The sequence below is a fragment of the Perissodus microlepis genome, chromosome 13 (genome assembly GCF_051167445.1).
Source record: "Perissodus microlepis isolate ML-2025 ecotype Zambia chromosome 13, ASM5116744v1, whole genome shotgun sequence".
Classification (NCBI taxonomy): domain Eukaryota; kingdom Metazoa; phylum Chordata; class Actinopteri; order Cichliformes; family Cichlidae; genus Perissodus; species Perissodus microlepis.
In genome coordinates, this window is record NC_140473.1 from 29,851,863 (window position 1) to 29,871,196 (window position 19,334).

General features: G+C 41.6%; 1 long non-coding RNA gene across 3 annotated transcripts; it reads left to right on the forward strand.

The window, feature by feature from the left end:
- On the forward strand, window positions 1-4,454 carry LOC146375345 (uncharacterized). 3 transcript variants are annotated; one of them, XR_014801950.1, is made up of 4 exons: window positions 1-456; window positions 1,531-1,642; window positions 2,369-2,526; window positions 2,960-4,454. It is a non-coding gene; the product is annotated as an uncharacterized LOC146375345 (long non-coding RNA). The 3 variants fall into 3 exon arrangements; XR_014801951.1 differs by lacking the exon at window positions 1-456 and having other exon boundaries at window positions 1,002-1,635; XR_014801949.1 differs by lacking the exon at window positions 1-456 and having other exon boundaries at window positions 1,003-1,642.
- Window positions 4,455-19,334: the final 14,880 nt, after the last annotated feature.

Consider the following 19,334-nt stretch of genomic DNA (forward strand, 5'->3'; position numbering starts at 1 on the left):
CGCGCAGGGTACCCCCCTCGCGTCGGGAATTGACGTGAAGGCTCCTCCGATTGAAGAGATTGCTGCGGAAGTGCCTGTTGTCGGTATATTTAGACATTTTCCAAATCACATTGTAGTGACGTATACAGAACACAATAAATTATATAATGTAAACAACTACCTGAAAAACAGGTAGAACGATACTTTTCTATCGTTTATTGCATTTATGGAGGGAGTGATGTATGCTGGGTAATGGCACAGCTAGCTACTGGGTGACTTTATTCACCCGCTTCGGCTGTTATCAGTCCATACAATGGGCGTTATTAGCACAAATCAGTCCCATAGATATGGGCCATCTCCTGCTAGATTGTTCAGAAGGTTGTTCTCATCCATCCAGATGGAGGATCACTAACAGGAGCGTGGGAAGACTCCAGAATCCACTCTGGCTGGAATCCGGTGGATATGCAGTGTGTACAGGTAAGACCATTTAAACGGACAGCATTTATAGAATGACTATTAAAAGTCAGCGAGTGTCAGTAATGTTAATGTGGTTATCTTAGTAATACACCGAGTGCTAATATAACAGCTTTAAGATGCATTTGTAGATATTATTACGTGTTTTACCGTCTTTGTGGTGCTAGCTTAAAGTTACGGTGTAAACGTTAGCTTATATTGGAGGAAAGCTGTTACTGGTTAAACGATGTTAGCACAGAAATATTAGCTTCTGTCATGACTGATGAAGGTACTAGTTAATAAAGTTTCCAGTAAAGTGTTTAATCGCAGCCACAGACTGACAGCAAATATCTCGATTAGCTTCAGTGCATCTGTAATAAATATGTGCAAGTTTCAGTGCTTCGTTTAAACTGTATGATACTTATACTGACCCAGGGTCAGTGTAAAATACAATCCTAGCTGTGTGAACAAAGCCTGGCTCCTTTAATCCTGCATGACAAACCTCAGGATGCAGGTTATTATTACTCTTTCCTGCTGGCACACCTGTCACACCTGAGAGTCAGCTAGAAACGTACAGTGACGTGGACATCATGCAAAGACTGCCAGACTCTGTAATACTGCAAATGATCAGTGACTCAGGTTATCACTAAACTTTAAACGGCACCTCTGTGTCTCTGTGTGCTGAACATCTAGGATTGAGTCAGGCTGCATTGACTGTGGGACTTTAATGTGTTAAAAGCAGGTTGAAGACGGCTCAGAAACATTTGAAGATTAAAATTTAGCATTGTGGCTGCTGGTGGCTTGTAAAGCCTCTACTCAGCTGTATTTTTGTTACTAATTTATGTTTGTTGTTGTTTAACACAGATTTCAGAAGAGCAAATATGCTTAATAGTTTAACTAGATTTCATTTGTTAGTGTGGGACTGCTGAGTCACCTGAAGAACTCATTTCATTCATTCTCCACATGATGTTCATTTACAGAAATGTTTCACAGGAACTGATTTCTCCCAAAGGTTGAACTAGTGTGTTTCCATAGATTACCTCTGTATGAATGTACTTCTTAAATGAAGGCAAGTGTTTGTCCTTTTTTGTTCCTCAGGTACAGTACGTGATATCAAGGGCAGGCGGTCAACACTGGGGGTAGACAAGAAGCAGACGTACTTCCAGGAGGGAGCTGCAGTGAGGACACAGCCAGGTCACTGAGGTCAGAGGTCAGAATCTGAAACAGCTCAGGTTTATATTTTAGAGGTTATAAAAAATCAAAATGTATTTATAAAGAAACCTTTAAATAATAGTCATAATTATGATTATTATAAGAAATATCAAACATTTAAGTGGATTTTCTGTTACACATATTGTGTTAGCCCTGCAATAAACTGGCAGCCTGTCTTTGTCCTGTATCAGCTGGGATAGGCTTCATCCTCCCGCAACCCTGAATTGGATACATTGTATTCCAATTATGTAATCTGATCATTTACAAACTCAAGGTATCTAATCAAAATGTAAGTAATAATTATAAAATGGGAAAGCAGAAATAAGTGTGACATGAATGTAAATGTGTGAGCTGACATAGAGGACAGCTACATGCAGTCAGAAAAACCTTTGTTGTCAAGTTTGCAGGTATATCAGCACGAGACATTCTTACATAGAAGAGACTGTTAAAGTCTCTAACTCAGTGAAGCATTATTGGTCCCGTCTGTTTGGATAAATATAGTAAGTTGATGTATGTCCATTTATTGACACATTTTCTTAAGTGCTTATCCAGTTCAGGATCACAGTGGAGCTGCAGCTGGATATGTTCACTAAATAAACCTTACAAAAGTTAACAATAAACCTGCATCCATGTACGTTGTTGTCCACAGGATGAGAAAATCAAGCTGGAAGACTGTGGAACATGTTAATAAATGTTTGTGTGTTTATGCCTGTGTCTTTCACAGGAGGCGCTGGAAGGTTTCCCTAATAGTTCCTGGTGAATCAAAGCAGAACCATAAAGGTTGCTGGACTGCATGATGGCCTTACCCCTGAGCAGTCATCCTGTTAAAGGAGGAACCACTTAGAAGCTGTTTTCAAAGTAGCTGAGCAGATTTCATCTCAAGTAAGCAATTAACTGTTTGTTCGTTTGTTCTGCCACTTAAAGAGCATTTAAGGACGTCTTTTGAGTGTCCAGTTGAATTAATTCTACTGGCTCTCATGGTCATTTGTTATTATAGACATATTTTTCATGTTCATCCAGCTATTTAGTAAATTCTATCTATTTAGTAATATCCGTCAGCTATAAAATGTAATATAAATATAAAAATATCTAAATATCTCCTGTCCTTTATGTTTTAATGATGTAAGACCAGACGTCTGTTATCGTGTTACATTAGCATTCCTCACATATCAATGAGATGCTGCACAGTACAATCCTACTGACACAGCAGAGGGATAACGACGGCTATTCAACATCGTTACACGACACATTCGAGCTGCATGACGCAGACAAAGTGACTAAATCATCTTTTTGTGGTTTATTGTCTTCAAACCAGCAGACAAAGCTGATGGCAGAAGATGTCAGAGAAGAACTTCAGGCCGTGGACTGAAAAGGTATTTTTTTCTTGTTATCAAAAGACATTTGGAGTGGCAGCTTCTACAACTGGTTGTGCTAAAGTAAAGCTTACAGTCTAAGAAATCACAGTGTTGATATTCAGCACAAAGAGAAAAGCTCACTTGTTTGAATTCATTTACAATCATAGTTTTATAAATTCTGACTGTAAACAGCTTTTACAGCTTTGATATTGTTTGACACTCGATATCAGGTGATAGGGTTTAATTTAAAGGTTTCTGTGTCCCAATGAGCCATTTACACTGATCAGTGTCAGTTTAACTGTAACACATTCATTATTTAGATTCAACAAAGAAATAACTGAATGTAAAAAATGGCAGCCCTCAGGCCAGGTTTATAGAGATATATGCATGCATTATGAAATTTATGTATCCCAGATCATTGTTATTCATCTAGTCATGGCAGACCTACCTCTTCCTCCCAAGTTAACTGCAACCCAAAAGAACTAGTGGGGCTATTTACACACTCACAACCAGTGTGGGGTAAAAAGAGCCACCAAAAAGCTGTCAGCCACAGATGTGCTATAAGAGTTAGAAACTCTACTTATGGAGAAACTTTCTAAGTCTAACAGAGGACAGGTACTCCTGCCCAAATAACATGATATAACCCCACATACAGCCCAGCCATAAAATGAACCAAGTCATTTAGTTAAAGACAGCATGGGACCAAATGCATGTAGCCAGCCTGCATCAACCTGACATTTCTTCCTCCTGAATTAAATGAATGAATGGATGAAAGTTAAATGACTACAAACCTAAAGCCACTAGTTCCCACACTGGAGCTCCCTGACACTGTGTGTTAACCGTATTTAGCTTGTATCAACAGTTGTAACAGGCTAAGCCACCTGAGACACTGCATTGAATGATTGTTCCTGTCTTAATGATTTCAGCTGACTGGTTTCAGCTCAGATGTTCTGCTTTTTCCTTTCAGTAGATCAAAGCAGCTCGTGCTCCTTCTGCTTCCAATTTAGAAGAAGAAGAAGAAGGCGAAGGCTTCAGCGAAGTGGCGTTCATGGTCTCAGTGAACAGTCACGGTCACACACTGCATGTGGTTTTAAAAGCAACATGTCTGTTCACCACAACAATGGAGATGTGTAATATTAGTGCAGCTACGGTTTGTTTTTGAACATCAGTTCTGTTTTCTACTTTGATCACTTAGACCAAAAAAGTGTTGTTTTCAGATTCTTTCTTTTACATCTATAAACCACCTGTTCATTTTTTTATTACAATTAGTTTCACATAAATGTTAGTGTTTCCTTTATGATCTTTTAATGCTTACACTACACTGTACATGTCTACATTAGAGACATTTCTGTTACCTGTTTCTGTTGACTCAGAGTTGTGAAATGTTCTTTTATTTGATGCACAATATGAAGTTCATAATTTTCTTACAAATAAAACTCTAATGACAAACATGAACAGCTGTGCTTATTTCTGAGACATGAGTTTTGAATGTGTTCATATTTAGACAGTGTGCATCTGTATGCTGAAACTGTAATGGTGAACCTGAGGTGATGGTCAACAGAAGGCAAATATATATCAATATAAAACAATATTGAAGTAATGTCTTTACCCTCTGCAGCGTGTGGACGCTGTGCACGCAGTCACCTTATTCACTGTAGTAAACATGCACCGCTAGCTCACGTGACTGACTGTCTCCATGGTTACATCGTATATTATTAGCTATGTAAACAGCTTCCAAAGATACCGCCATAGCTCTCTGCAGCTGTAACACTTAAACACTTTGCAAATCATTTCACGTGTTTGATAGTTATGAAGACAGAATATGTTTTTAAGGTCATGCTAGGCGGTTGCTATGGTGGTTGCTGTGGACTTGGGTGGACCGCGTCCGATTCCTGTTATTAGCTGTCCGCCTTAGGAAGGCTGCGTTCCATTTACAAGTAGTGACAGTCTGCCGCAACTCGAACTCAAACCCCGCTTTGTTCTTTAATTATAGGCCTTTTATAGCCGTTCATGACACGCACACACACACATAAAGCACTTTGCCTCACCATGAGAATGCAAGTTTACCTAACCTAACCTTAAAGTATCTGATATAGGATAGAAAAATGAAGCAACCAGAGATTTAATGATGAAGACTCTGGGTTCTGTAGTTCACGTTTTACAGTCCTGAATGACTCTTTGCATATGATTTATTGAAGAGGAGTTTAGAATGCACTTTACATTTAGACTGTTGCTGTTTCATTTTTTTACATTGTTGCCGTGTTATGTCATAAATAAGGTTCACCTGCTGGGGGTTTGATGGATCAGCTGGACAATACAGTCAAAGACAGACTTCATTCATCATATGCAAGAATCCTAGTTGGATTTTTGTTGTCACTCATGTTTTTGAACCAAATATTGAAAACAATTCTGACAGACTGGATACCTGGTCAGGGTGTACATTACCTTGTACTCAAGCATCCCAGGACAGAGCCCTGCCCCACCATGAGCCTGGGTGGATACGTGGTTATTAATATAAGGACCAATACTGAATATGAATATTTCATGAAAATTGAATTATAATACAAATTAGTAATAAGGGTTTCTCTGCGCCCTTATCTACCCCATACTCAAAGAGCTGCGGGCAGAGAGGGTGACAGGAGAGGATGGCACTGAAGAGAAGATGCTCGGTTTCTGGAGTTTCCTGGTCCTGTCAGTACAGGGAGTGGATGCATCTGCTGTGTCTTCTCGTGGATGCTCACCTACCTTGACTCGTCCCAGCCTGGTATGGATTTCCCAACACTGCGGACAGTGGCCCACGTCAGAGACGTTTAATATTGATTACATATGTCTGAATTGCTAACCCTAACCCTAGCTCAACAGACCACAATGCCCTGGACTGTCAGTATTATTACACGCTGTGAACATAAGTACCTTTGATCACTGTTGTAGAGACCCACCTTTTAGCACATCCCAGCACACCCACTCACTTCACCAGATGCACCTTGTTTAGTTCTCTCACCTTTGATTGGGTGTGGTGCTTGTCCTTAATTGCACTCACCTGTCACACATTATATAAGGACTGCATTCACTTTAGGCTCACTCTTTCTTCACTCCCACACGGGGCGGCAGCAGAGGTGAGGTTCTGTTCTGTTCTGGTTTTTCTTATTTTATGTATTGTTTAAGGTAATGAGTAACTTCTCTGTTTTCTTTCAGCATTGGCAGTCCATCTGTGTCTTTCTTTCCTTCCTTCTTTGCTTTATTGATTTGAGAATAAAAGGAGAACCCTGTGAATGATTAGATGACTGCTTATTCTTATCCTAATCGGATGAGCCCATGATGCTGATTACTCAACCCTGAGCCTTCCTTTCCTTCATAACATGGTCCTCCGAGCCGGAGCAGTGTTAGCGTCATGGATTCAAAGCAGCCATTGACTGAAGGTTTGAGAAGATCCAGTCGTGATAGTCGACCTCCTGCCCACCTGCAGCAGTATGACGTTCAGTATCATGGAAGTAGAAGAGCTACATGTGAGACAGAGAGTCAAATCGAATGCCAGCATAGTGACAAAGACACACATGGGCTGCAGGATCCTGTCGGAGAGTCAGAAAGTCAACCAGAGACCCGCCCTGCTCCTTTACCTACCAACCAAGATGAGGTCATGAGGGAACTCCTGACGACGATGAGGGAGATCAGGCAATTTATGATTCAATCATGTCCTTCCCATTCTTGTAGCTCCAGATCTTCAATTCGCACTGTCTCATCTGATGGAATCAGATCTTCTGTATGCAGTTTACGAGCCAGTCCTCAAACACATCAACAACATGAGCAGCTCCCAGTGATTGATACAGCAACCTGTCAATCACCCTTCCAGCCCCCACAGATTAGCCGTCAGTCTGGCTTAGTTACAGCTGCCAGCCCTCCTTTACCTAATTCAACAATATTAGATGCTGCAATCCCTTCAACTGGTTTACCTAGACCAGTCCTTGCTACAGAAGATGAGACTCCCTTTGATTTCCTGGCCTTATCACAGCAGGATCCCCACCAGGTCTCATGTGTTCAACCTGCTGTTCCTTTAGCTGAAGACCCTGTTCAACCTCTCATTTGCATATCTGACCACAAGTATTGCCCTCCTCTAGAGCAGCAACCAGCTACATCCAATGCCTCACATGAACAGAAACCTTTGATACCTGTTACTGCTAGCTCGGGTCACTCCTCTAGCACGAGAACACATGTATATAAGCTTGAAGGTCCTTCGTTTCCAGACCTTAGTAGAGAAGACGAAATGCAATACAGGATGTTACGGATGGCCCTTACAAACCTTCTTGATCCTCATGAGACAGAGCACTTCAAATATCATGTCCTTCTTGATCACCTCAAAGTAGACCAAGCTAAACGATTAGCTCTTGCCTTTTCCTACGCTCCTGACCCATACACTCAAGCCATCAAAGCCCTTGATGAGCGTTATGGGCAACCAAGACAGCTGGCATTGAAAGAGCTAAAGAATATACTGGAACTGCCTCCTATCAGAGCAGGTGATGGTCAGAGTCTTGATAATTTTGCTCTTCGTGTACAGGCTTTAGTTGGGTTGCTTAGCACTATGGGAGAACAAGGACGTGCAGAACTAGATTGTGGCTCCCATGTTGATCGCTTGTTAGCGAAGTTGCCTGCAGAGCATTTCAGTCGCTTCAAACGGCACGTTTACAGGGAACAGGGAGAAATAACGTATACCTTGCCTTTGTTCTCATCCTGGTTGCAAATGGAATGCAAGTGTCAACCCAGAAAGGCCAGTCCTGTTTCATCCTTCAACCAGCCACAACCTGCCCGTAAGTACACCTCTCCACTTACAACAATATTACATGGGGCAAATACATCTGATGATCCTGTACAGGCAGCACAACCGATCATAACAACTAAGGCAACATGTGCATATTGCCGCTCACCTGAACACCACATTAGTAAGTGTCCCGAGTTCATTCAGAAGACAAAGGATGAGAAAATAAACTGGATAAAAGCAAACAAACGGTGTTGGCGTTGTGCTAGCACTCATCAGGCCGCAAAGTGTGACCTGAGGAAAGCATGTGCCACCTGTATGGGACGACATCTACAGATCCTATGTGATGTAAATAAGAGATCTACAACTGAATCTAATCCTGTAGTGAGGACACTGTACTTTGATAGACCTAGTGATTGTCCTAGTGTCCTTTTAAAGGTTGTGAAAGTGCTCCTGCGAAATGGCAAAAGAACTCTTGAAACATATGCAGTACTTGATGATGGCTCCCAGCGTACCATTCTTCTACCATCAGCGGCGCAGCATCTCAACCTAACTGGGGAAGCAGAGAGATTATCACTTAGAACTGTCCGTCAAGAAGTTGAAACTATTCAAGGTTCTTCCGTAAGTTTCAAAATCTCACCCATCGCACACCCAGAGAAAACCTACACAATTAATAATGCCTTCACTGCAAGTCACCTAGCACTTTCAGACCACACCTACCCTGTATCATCTCTCCAACGGAGATACAAGCATCTTCAAGGTATCCCATTACCCATTATTAATAAAGCAGCGCCACTCCTGCTCATAGGCTCAGATCATACTCACCTCATCACGCCTACTGCTCCATTGAGACAGGGACCATATGGGTCTCCTGCAGGAGTTAAAACCCAATTAGGATGGACACTTCAAGGTCCGATCACAGATTTTCAGCCCCAGAGCAGTACAGAGCATGTGCAGTGTTTGTTCACATCTCTCAGTTCATCTGCAGACGTACTGCGTTATCATGTTGAGAAGCTATGGCAACTAGACACTTTACCTGAATACAGTGAGAAATCTGTGATGCGATCAAAGCAAGATCAACTGGCACTGGAACTCCTTGAACAGGCCACAAAAAGGGTTGAGATCAATGGTGTTAATCGCTACGCCACTCCTCTTCTTCGGATGGCAAACTTTCCTCCTTTGAATGTCCCTCCAACTGTAGTCATGTCTAGACTCCGCAACACTGAGGCTCGGTTAGCTAAAGATCCTGACAAAGCCATGTCTTACAAGGATCAGATTTTGAAATTGGAGCAAGCAGGCTATGTAGTTAAACTTAGCCCGGAGGAGATGCACAATAGCAAAGAAGCCTGGTATATTCCTCATCATATGACAAGTCACAACAATAAAGATCGCATAGTCTTTGACTGCTCTTTCACATTTCAAGGTCAGTGTCTCAATAAGTACCTATTGCCAGGACCAATCCTTGGGCCAACACTTCTCGGTGTTTTGTTGCGTTTTAGGCAACATTCAGTGGCAATAAGTGGCGACATCAAAGGCATGTTTCACCAAGTCCGTCTTCTGCCTCCTGATAAACCACTCCTCCGATTCCTGTGGCGTGACATGAACAAAGCAGCTCCCCCTTCAGTGTATGAGTGGCAGGTACTCCCCTTCGGTACGACCTGCAGCCCTTGTTGTGCAATCTATGCACTGCAGAAACATGTGAAGGAATATCAATCTGACAAAGATGTGCAGTCTTCAGTAATGCAGTGTTTCTATGTTGATAACTGCTTGCAGAGTTTTCCATCAGCAGAGTTAGCTCGAACACTCCTAGACAAATTAAGAAACCATCTATCAGAAGGAGGCTTCGATCTTCGCCAGTGGGCCAGCAATAATCCTGTTGTGATTAGCCATCTACCATCTGAGGTAAGAATGGCAAGTAATGAACTTTGCCTGACTGAAGACAAGCCATCTGGCCCACATGAACGCACATTAGGATTATTGTGGAATTGTGAGACTGACTTGTTTGCCTATAAATACAGAACTCTAGCCTCACACCCCACCACAATGCGTCGTATCTATGCAGTACTTGCTCGTCTGTATGACCCATTAGGCTACTTACTCCCATTCACAACACGCGCCAAAACCTTGGAGCAAGAGCTATGGAGAAAGGAGAGAGATTGGGATGACCCTTCCCTTCCATACAACCTCTTAGAGGCATGGAAGTCCTGGGAAGAAGAACTTTGTTATCTTCCACAAATTGCCATCCCACGTTGCTATACTTCTAAGGAAATGAATGTTTCTACCACAGTTCGAGACATTCATATCTTCTGTGACGCTTCGGAGCGAGCATATGGTGCTGTCGCATATTTGAGATCAGATGATCTTGAAGGTCATGTGGAACTGAGTTTCTTGTTAGCTCGCTCACGTGTTGCTCCTAAACGGAATTTAACAATACCCAGACTGGAGCTATGGGCAGCCCTACTAGGCGCACGCCTCTGTGAGCTCATACAAACAGAACTCACCTTACCAGTCAGAACTACCACCCTTTGGACTGACTCAACAACTGTACTTCACTGGCTTCAGTCAGATTCCTGCCATTTCAAGGTATTCGTAGGAGCCAGAGTCTCAGAAATTCAAAACCTCACAAACAGTCAAGACTGGAGATACATCAATTCAGCCACAAATCCTGCTGATGATGTTACGAGAGGTAAATCCCTGAAAGAGTTCCTTAGCCCAAACAGGTGGACCGAGGGTCCCTCGTTTCTGCATGAACCTCCGAATAACTGGCCCACAGTTACAGATCTCCATCCTGATGATGATCAGACTGAGTTAAAGAAATCCTACTTTTTTGGTATTGTCAGTATACCCTCCCATACATACACACCCAGCTACAGAATCTATCAAGAGCTATTGGATTTCACGGCTCGTTCACTCTCCAACCAAAAGGGTAAATTTCCTTCTGCAGCTGATTATCTAACAGCAGAACAAGAAATCCTTCGTCAGGCACAACTGGACAGTTTCGGTGAAGATTTAGCCCGTTTACAGTCAGACAAACCCCTCTCATCCGACAGCCGTCTATTGTGTTTGTCACCAGTGTTGTGCAGGAATTCTGGACTTATCCATGTAGGAGGCCGACTACAGCAAAGCCCAGACTTGGAATTGAATGTCATTCACCCAATAGTACTTGATCCTGCTCATCCAGTGACCAAACTGATCATACAAGATTATGATGACAAACTGCATCATGCTGGTTCAGAAAGACTTTTTGCTGAACTACGTCGGAAATTTTGGATTCTCAGAGGAAGGGAAGCCGTACGCAGGCATCAGTATAGCTGCGTTGCGTGTCAGAAATGGAGAGCACAGCCCATCATTCCAAAAATGTCAGACTTGCCTGCTGCTCGTCTTAGGTTATTCAAACCACCTTTCTACGCCACAGGAATAGACTGCTTTGGACCATACATGGTCAAGACCGGCCGCAGATCGGAGAAAAGGTGGGGAATAATATTCAAATGTCTCACGACTCAGTGTATACATCTTGACCTCCTAAACAGCATGGATACCGACTCCTTCCTCATGGCCCTCCAACGATTCATTTCTCGACGAGGAACACCCCTGGAAATTATATGTGATCAAGGAACTAACTTCAAAGGAGGAGATAAGGAACTACGGGCTGCTTTTGACAACCTTGCTCCGACTCTACAGCCGGTCCTGATGACTAAAAGAATCCATTTCAAATTCAATCCCCCGCATGCACCCCATTTCGGTGGAGCCTGGGAGAGGGAGATACGTTCTGTGAAGAATGCTCTGAAGAGAACCATTGGTGCACAAATGGTCACTGAAGAGGTCTTAAGAACGGTCCTAATTGAGATTGAAGGCATTCTTAACTCAAAACCCCTAGGCTATGTATCCTCAGACATTGCGGATATTGATCCCATAACCCCAAACCTTCTCATTATGGGCCGACATGATTCGTCACTTCCCTTAGTATCCTATTCTGATTCTGACCTCCTAGGTCGACGACGATGGCGACATGCACAAATATTGGCAGATCACTTCTGGCGGCACTTCATAAAGGACTATCTACCATCCCTCCAAAGAAGACACAAATGGCAGAAGGAGAACCCAGATCTCACACTGAACTCTGTCGTAATGATCATGGATTCACGCCTTCCACGTGCCCTCTGGCCCATAGGCAGAGTGACACGCCTCCTGAAAAGCCCAGATGAACGCATCAGAACCGTGGAAGTCTTAGCACAGGATAAAACCTATATCCGCCCTGTCTCCTGTCTTATCCTCCTGCCCCCGCTTCCTGACGAAGACTGATCCTGATCATATCAACATATTTCTCACTAGAAATATGGGGGCGGCTGTTGTAGAGACCCACCTTTTAGCACATCCCAGCACACCCACTCACTTCACCAGATGCACCTTGTTTAGTTCTCTCACCTTTGATTGGGTGTGGTGCTTGTCCTTAATTGCACTCACCTGTCACACATTATATAAGGACTGCATTCACTTTAGGCTCACTCTTTCTTCACTCCCACACGGGGCGGCAGCAGAGGTTCTGTTCTGTTCTGGTTTTTCTTATTTTATGTATTGTTTAAGGTAATGAGTAACTTCTCTGTTTTCTTTCAGCATTGGCAGTCCATGTGTGTCTTTCTTTCCTTCCTTCTTTGCTTTATTGATTTGAGAATAAAAGGAGAACCCTGTGAATGATTAGATGACTGCTTATTCTTATCCTAATCGGATGAGCCCATGATGCTGATTACTCAACCCTGAGCCTTCCTTTCCTTCATAACAATCAGTTTATGTTGTAAAAGAGAAGGAATATTGGAAAGAAAGATCAACATTGTGATATTATTTCTTCCAAACTGACCAGAAACATGCTTGTCAGACTCTCACAGCAAAGGATCAGACTCACTGTGCATGACGGCTCAGGCCAATGATGTCTGTTAGATTGTCAGTTGTTTAGTGCTTCTGTACAGTTAGGGTCACCGTCTCTATTTCAGAATAATTAATATGCGGAAAACACTAAAAGTTGATTGTCTTCCAATATTCTAGCATAACTAAAAAACTTTGACTTTGTAAGTACATATTATTAGTCCTAATGCCAATATGATTCTTCATAACTCCTGCTTTGAAATACTGAACTTTAAAATTTACCTGATGAAAGATCATTTACAGTGGCACTCTGTCAGGATCATTCTGACTGTAAGATCACTGTATTAATCTGAATCCTTCTGAAATGTGCTGTGAATGAATGCTGATGCAACTCACTGTGGGAAAGCTGTTAATAAAATGAATCTGTGACACATGCAACACATTCACAGAGGAAGAGGACACAAAGGGAGGACACGCAGAGGCTGTGTTGAAGTCACAAATCCAAATCTTTATTAAAAAACAGGCGGCGGTAACAAACAGGAAGACAAGCAGTCCATCAAACAGTCTACAGGGTGTTACGGATTCAAATATTGGGGATGGATACAAGAGGAAAAACCACAATAACAACACTGGTCCGGCCGGGTTGAGTCAAACGATGATTTTAATGATCACACGCGTGGGAGATGGACACCGTACGCAGACAGCATCAGATCTCAAAATGGTGGAGCATTGATCAAACTCTTATAGCCTCTAGTGGCCCCCACCTAATCATAAAAGCCTAAACATTCACATTCTTTCTCTCACACAGTGCCTAAGCTACAACCTTGGCTCCCTGTTTATCTGCTCCTGCTGAGATGGGGCAGAAAACTCCAGTGTGTTCTGTTCTCTTCTAATCAGACAAATAAGGCGATGACTTTCTGCAAACAGTATTTCTCATAACTCAGCAGTATAATGCATCATAAAACAATATAATTCATTCACAATAAACCAGCAGTCTAATGTAATGCAACTCAGCTTAACAAATGCAATAGTTATCACCTTCTTCTAATTCAGGAGAATAATGCAAACTAAAACTACATAATAATTCACCATCTTTAATTAAGGGTCTAACATGGCATAAAATAATATTATAATCTGACACTCCCCCTTTTGTGCTCTTTAGAATAAAGAGCACACCTACACCCTGTAGTCCAATGCGGCCGGGTTCATTTCTTCTTACGCCTGAGGCCCTTTGTCCCCCTGTTGGGCGAACCCTATGTGAGATGACCTCCATGTTTGCGCAGTCCAGGTGCAAGAAGAACTATTATTCCAACCGTAGCAGGTACAGATGACACTCCCCAGTTCTCCCACAGCTTTATTTTGGTGCTACCTTATACCCTTCAGACGTACTCAGACTAGAACCTCTGTCCGAGGAGCTTTTAGCCTTTATTTTATTGCTGCAGCCACCAGTGTCTTCCAGTTGGGTGATCCACTGCTCTTCTTTCTTTAACCTCAGGGGTTAGACAACCCTTCAGTCGTTGCACAGATCAGGGGATTATTCTGCCCCGATGTCAAACAACAATCTGTGTATCCTCGGGTCCTGTGTATCCCGTGTATTCCCCAGAAAAAGGAACAGGAACGTGTCCCCCTTTTGCCCAAGAGCCTCTCGAACCTCGTTGGTCTGGTGTTCCTGGATCTCCGCCAACCCCTTCATGGTTATTGCTGTGTTTATGGGATCCATCCTTTTGAGGTGACTTATCAGAGCCCAAAATGCCATGACACTTGGACCCAGTTGGTGTCTCGGCAGTCACTGTGTCTGCCTCTGCTGCGAAGGATCCTCGTATATCTGTGACCTCGTCTGGTGTTTGTTCCTTTCTCTGTAAGAGACAGAAGACCAAAACACCTCTCTGCCTAGCCCTAATAATCTACTGTTGTTATCTACTGACCTTCTGGTGATTCAGAATTGGTTTAGAATATTCAGAATGTCCCAGGGACTTATTCTAATCATATCCTATGTGTGTGTAAGCGTGTTTGCATTTAGCCCTCTGCACTCAAAGTCAATACCTGCAATATATCAGTCCGGACCATCACGCCGGACGAAGCTTATGACCTTCAAAAGACCAAGTGCCAACTCATTATAAGCACATTTGCAAGGTGTGTAAGAAAATTATTAAAACCACTCATGTGTTTCCTTCCGCCTACTGTCCCACGGTTTCCTCTCCAGTGTGGTACTCAGCTTCTCGTGAACACAGGCATTTTATCTTCTAAACGCTATTCAATTCATTTCAATGATTAATGCTTAAACATGGAAAAATGATTTATGCTTCTCACTGGTTCTCTAAAAAAGTCCGGAGACCTCTTGGGTCACTATTGGCTTAAGCTGTACCATACCTAAGTTATTAAAACACAAATGAAGTCATAAAAATGTTCATATAACCCTTGTTTGATGTTAAAACCCAACTTCCCCCCCTTTTTTGACACATTCCAATGTGTCAAATCAACGGAGCTAGAAAATTAAAAGAAAAGGTTAGTGACCTCATCTCTCAGAAAGTCTCAGACTTTCTCCTATCCAGTGTCGTAGCTCCAGTAGGCTCCGCCCGGAGCCAAGAAAAGCATGATGTTTGTGTTGTGTAAGCGCGTGCGGCCTTCTATGCTCAAAGTCACTCCAGTCCATAGATCAGCCAGACATCGCGCTGACTCTAGCTCTTAACCCTTATTAACTTGAGCACAACTCTATAATGAGCAACAAACTGCAATATGTATAAAAATGATCATGGTTACACCTGCAATGAAAGATCATACGATTATCCTGACACCTGTAAATAGAAGATTAACCTGAGGTTATGACAATCACCGGAACACAAATGTTAATATAATGTCAAAAGCTTCAATAACTCATTAATGCAATGCTTGTTATATGATTCTGATGCAATAATAATGCTGATGCTAAAATAACAGTAAAACACCCCCTTTTATTCCGTTTACAAACTTCACAAATAAACGTTTATCCATGCCTCTTTTGAATTTTATTTCCCCCTTTTTTCCCCTCACTGACCACAGCAGGGGAACCTATGTTTTGATTCAGCCATGAATCCAGCTCACCTGATTCATCACTGAGCCCCATCGCCACTGGCGTCTGACAGGGTGGTGCTGCATATTCTTCCTTTAATGTCTCTATTTTCAATCTGTTAATTAGAGTGCTTAAACATGAAGTAGACTACGTCCACAACAAGTCAATACAGCTGTAAATGTGGCCAATTATCAATCTATTACCAATCAATAATGAAAAATAGCTTTTATTTTATGCATGCTTTTAGTCAAACACTCACCCAGAGGATCTTCAATCCCAGAAAATTCCTTCTCCTCATTTAATAAGTCAGTCCTCCTTCCATGCCCTGGTAACTGGTCCATCCAGAGCCACATCATCTCGAAATATACATACAACAAGCCAAACCACCCCTTGGTCACACCAACCTTTCTCCGCCCTGAAGATGTCCAACGCCATCTTAGTCTGGATCAGGGTTCTAATAGATTTGCAATTTTCGTTAGTTTTGATTTTGATTTAGTTTCGACTTTATATATTCAATTTTATGTCAGTCGTAATTAGTTTTTACCAATTGTTTGCTAGTTCAGTCTGGTTTTTATTTTCATTTTTTGAAAATCCTTAGTTTCACTTTAGTTTTGATCAGTTTCAGTTATAGTTTTAGTTGTGTTTGCAATAATTAAGTGTAACAAAATCCCAGTTTCATCATATCAGTCATGCTCTTCTGCTTATCCTTGGGTATTGAGACCATTAACTCTTGCAGCACCGGGTGTTCGCAATTTTGGTTCAAGTGAATTGATAACGTTTTTGTAGGCAATTGACTCACACAGTTATGTAGATGTCCCAGTCCTCTTGTCCTGGGATGCATCACGCTGCCTTGCATGGGGTTAGCTTCTGTTTTCTGGGGATGAGGGTTGAGTGGGCGAGCTCTCTGAGCAGGGGGAGTCAAAAAACAAAAGGGGTAGTGTGCTCCCCCTTACCTTTTCAAGGTAAGCTAGGTTAGCCTTCTTGTGTGAGCTTCTCAAGTGCATTTTAAGGTCTGTGGGATTTTTCCGCTTATAAGTGTCCCTCCTAATTTGTCTCTTGTCACTACAAGACACTTGCTTTATACTAAACACAGTTATATTTAAAGTAATCCCAATTGGACTCTGGCGCTTTCTCCCGACTTTTCCTGACATGATTCTGCACGTGGACGGAGCAGCAACACAGACGACTCGCCTAACGTACTGCCACCTGCTGGCATAATGAGACACAGCAAGAAGAAATCTGGAAACTAAACCTCATTTTCACCCATGACTATTGTAGGACACGCACACCTCAATGAAAACTAAACACATTTTGCTATAACTTCAGTTAATTTTAGTTAGTTTTGTGAACGCTCATTACAGTTTTAGTTAGTTTTCCCTTTTTTTGTTTTTTATTTTTATTTCCGTTAACGAAAATGTTTTTCTCTTTCACTTCTAGTTTTCGTTATTTCGTTTACATGTACTCTATTTGAACAGGGATTTATCAGTGTCACATGGGATTTTTTTAATGTGTGTCTGTTAATGCAAATCTATTTATTTATTTATTTTTCTGAAAGACAGATGTTAAACGGGCTCTAACAAATCCACTTCATTGCGTGCTCATAGATTTTCTCTTGTCAGGGTCGCTCACCCAATGTGCTTTATTTAAGCTTATTAATTCTGTCACGCTTATTAGTGGCTCATGATTGCTTAAGGCCTATGTCTGAACTTGACTACAGAGGCAGAGCATCACTCCATCCTTTCAGGGTGAAGGACTCCACTTTCTTTGTGTCAAGGCAGCTCATAATTATCTTAATAGCTTTACCTAATCAAGTTATGGCTTACCATCACTTGTGTTATAAGTATGAAGTGTTCTAAATTCATTCAAATTTTGTTTCCAATTCACTTGCAGCAGTTTAGACCGAATTATGAACGATAATAACCTTGCTCTGGACTGTCAAAGGTGACTTTAACGCTGACTGTTCCGACAATTCATTTTATAACATTTCCTGGTCAGATTAGCCAATCTCTGCACACTTGAATAAACATAATCGACATGGTCAATATTTTCCTGCGTGTTATTTCACCATGTTATCGATTCCAACTCTCCATCCGCATGTGGTTTGGCACATTATATTTATCTAAAACTCCACTCCGTCTCTAAATGTTTTGAAGAATTTTTCAAGCCGGGGGTCAAATTTTGAGAATTTGACCATAAGTGAAAGTTATGGTGTTATCACCCCCTTTTGGGGCTTACCTTTCCCAGTTTTGATGATATTCCTCCCTATTCTTTGCAAGTACCCCCTTTTGGTGGCGAGAAACTGTTGGTGTGGTTAAGTGGGTGCTGTAAAAACAAAAGCTCAGGACAGAACAGTCACCAGTCATGTACTCACATACAAAATTAGCATATATTTGATTTCATATTGATCCTCTGAGTGTAATGGTACATTTTAATTTGAATTTCTCAAAGCTAAACACAAAAATTTTCTTTATTTTTCTCTTGTTCCTGTGCAGCACCACCTCTCAGCACATGCCCCTGTCGGTTATATCTCTACTTTTCTGAATTATTGACTATTTCAATGAAAGGACCTAAAAGATGGGGACCATATCTCCATTTTGAATGTGACAAGCCTATCATTCCCCTGTTATTCATAGACATCAATAGAGGTTTTTTTGGGCTTTTTTCTTTTCTTTTTTCCTCTATAAAAGTTAATTGACTTTTTACAGTGGGCTGCTATGGTTAATAATAACATGTTCAGTCATGAGTGAAATCAAACCTTTTCTTCACTTTAGCATTTAACCTTCCCAACAATATAATGTGATACATTAATCGAAACACAGCTACTAAAACACAATTTTTTTAATGCAAACATCAGTAACTCAAAATTAGCAACCAAAGGGTTAAGTTCACGCTCATGTGAAGATACAGCCTCCCCCTTTAGTCTCTGTCATCCTTCTGTTCTTGTAAAAACAAATCAAAGCAAGACAAAACATCCACTCTTCTTTTACAGGCTGGTTGAATTGTTTGTGGACATTTACTAATCCTAAAGTCGGTACCGTTTTTGTCTCAGTATCAAGTCAGTTAAAACTTTTAGTCGTCAGTCCATCACAGTCCAGCCACATGCATACATCCACACACATTCATACCAGAAGTTGCTGAGAATGGAGTCTCACGCGCAACCTATTCAAGCCTCCCTCACCAGCAAGATGACGTCATCATTTTAAAGGAAAACAGTTCCTTGTTTTTTGACTGGATTGACTCGCTGCAATCCTTTTAGGCTCAGGACTTCTCATGTGATCAGTGTCCCATATAAGTCAATTTCTCCCAAGCCCATTATAATCATGGAGAAAAACACTTTGCGACTGTTTTCAGTAAGAATATTTTATAGCGCTTTAAAGTTCAATCTCTCAGGCCTGGATTAAAGAGCTGATTTGTTAAATCAGGAACTCACAAAATACCAAAATATCACCACCGGTGGATCACACCTCTCAGATGTTCTAATTTCAGTGCACTATAACAAAAGCAAAAACAAACGTAACCAATAAAATACTCATATAATAACAAATACTGGGGCCCATTGCAAACATGTCCAAGCATAAAACTATCTTTCTCTCTCTTAGAGAAAGAAAACAATCCAAACCTCACTGATGAAATCAACCTAGTGTTAAGCAAAACCCAAAAATCAACTAAAATTCAC